At 41.2% G+C, this 2193-nt stretch overlaps 1 pseudogene; it reads right to left on the bottom strand.

The window, feature by feature from the left end:
- Nucleotides 1-248: 248 nt before the first annotated feature.
- On the bottom strand, nt 249-1220 carry LOC140844634 (olfactory receptor 52E8-like; annotated as a pseudogene).
- Between the last annotated feature and the right edge of the window lie 973 nt (nt 1221-2193).

Consider the following 2193-nt stretch of genomic DNA (forward strand, 5'->3'; position numbering starts at 1 on the left):
CTCTTATACATTATATGTTAATTGTTCTACAGTGTAAAGTCAGGGTCTAAATTCATCTTTTTTTGCATGTGGATATCCGATTGTCTCATTCCAATATCATCATCAAAATGCATATTACTAGCTTTAAATTTAAAACCTACAACTCAAAGATAATTACTGTTATTGGCTCAATATTCCCCTTTGTCTTCCAACTTTTTATTGGATTAGATGTAAGATGACCACTTCTTACAATGCAGGAAACATGAATTCTAACAAAAACCCACCATGACCACTAACTGGTTAGCTACTGTCTTGAGGAAAATCCTCACGACTCGCTGCCGAATCTGCTTGGTCCTGACCCCATAGATGACAGGACTGAGGGCTGGTGGAACAACCACATATAGGTTGGCCAAGAAAATGTGGATATATTGAGGAATATTGTGGCCAAAACAGTGTGTCAAGAAAGAGAAAAATGCTGGCATGAAAAAAGTTAAGATGACACCAATGTGGGAACCACAGGTGTTGAGGGCTTTGAGTCGAGCCTCCCAAGAAGGCAGGCAAAAGACTGCATGGAGGATTCTGACTTAGGAGAGAACAATAAGGACCACATCCAGTAATAAGACCGAAATGTTTCCAAGGCCAAACATAATGTTCACTTTGATGTTGGCACAGGCCAAGCGGGCGATGCCCATGTGCTCACAGTAGGTGTGAGGGATGACACGGTGCCCACAGAAGGGCAGCCTCAGGAGGAGGAACACCAGGGGGGCCACCATGCACAGGCTCCGCAGGACACCAGCACCTGCAATGATGCTGTTGGTTTTGCTGCTGAGGATGACGGTGTAGTGAAGGGGTTTACAAATGGCCATGTAGCAGTCAAAGGCCATGGTGACCAGCACGATGCTCTCCATGACAGTGAAGAAGTGGATGAAGAACATCTGGGAAAGGCAGCTTTCAAAAGATATGTCCTTGAGGTGGAACCAGAAGATGCCCAGCATTTTGGGGATGGTGGCTGTGGACAAGCCCAGGTCGATGGAGTCCAGCATGGCCAGGAAGTAGTACATGGGTTCATGGAGACTGTGCTCAGTCCAGATGACAAACAGCACAGCAGCGTTCCCCAGGAGAGCAACAAGGTACACAAAGAGGAAGGGGAACCCGATCCAGACGTGCACATATTCCATTCCTGGGATGCCCAGCAGAAGGAAAGACGAAGGGTGGAATTGGGTGTCATTAGGCACAGACATTCTCTCTGCCACAATTAGCTGCTGTGCAAATCAGACACAGCTGTCTATTCCCCAGTAGGGAATCCTGCTGCACTTCGCTCTTTGTCCACATGCCTGTAACACACAAAACAACTTTTTATTCTGGGCCTTTCCTTCTATTTAGAAAGATGTTAAATGATTTTAGTCAATGATACCGTAGCATATACTTCAGAATGGCTAAGAGACTAAATCTTAAGTACTCTTATCACAAAAAAGAAATGATAATCATGTGTTGTGATATGGTGATAGATAGCTCTTGGGGCAATCATATCATAATATTATAAATATATCAAATCAACAGGTTGAACAACTTGAATTTAGACAATGTTACATGACAGTTATATACCAGGGTTTTCAAAACAGGAAAGGAGATTAAATGCCTTCCTCAATTCCTGCTAGCCTTTCCTGAGCAATATATGGCACCAGGAATAGAGCCTGCCTCACTCTCTGCCACAGTCCCTAATAAAAAGGATGATGATATAAAAAAGAAAGGATGGAAGAATGTCCTCTGCAAAATGGAAATTCAACCTCTGGAGTGTAGGAAAAATAAAAGGGAAGGGTAAAATTCCAGTCTATGTATCTGATAGTGTTCTATATAGTTTTGCTTAGTGCTCATGGTGATTTCTTTCATATTTGTAACCTTAACCATTCCCTTATTAAAGAATGTGAAAGCCCCAAAATGTAGTCTGTATAATTCTCTCTGTGTGTATTTATACATTTTAATGGATGTTTATGAAAAGTAGATGGTCTGGTTCTTAAGAGTAGAAGAATCAATATACCATTGTTTATTCAAATGCATAAAAAATTCTGCCACATTAAAGTTCACAAATTTATCAACCAATTAAGAAACAGGACAGCAAGTCATTTCAGAGGCATGTTTTAGAATATAAACAACTGAGTTCCCATCATAGTTTGTGTTTGGAAAACATTACCCATCATTTGGAAAATTTAAAAA

This window comes from Manis javanica, chromosome 11 (genome assembly GCF_040802235.1).
Source record: "Manis javanica isolate MJ-LG chromosome 11, MJ_LKY, whole genome shotgun sequence".
Taxonomy (NCBI): domain Eukaryota; kingdom Metazoa; phylum Chordata; class Mammalia; order Pholidota; family Manidae; genus Manis; species Manis javanica.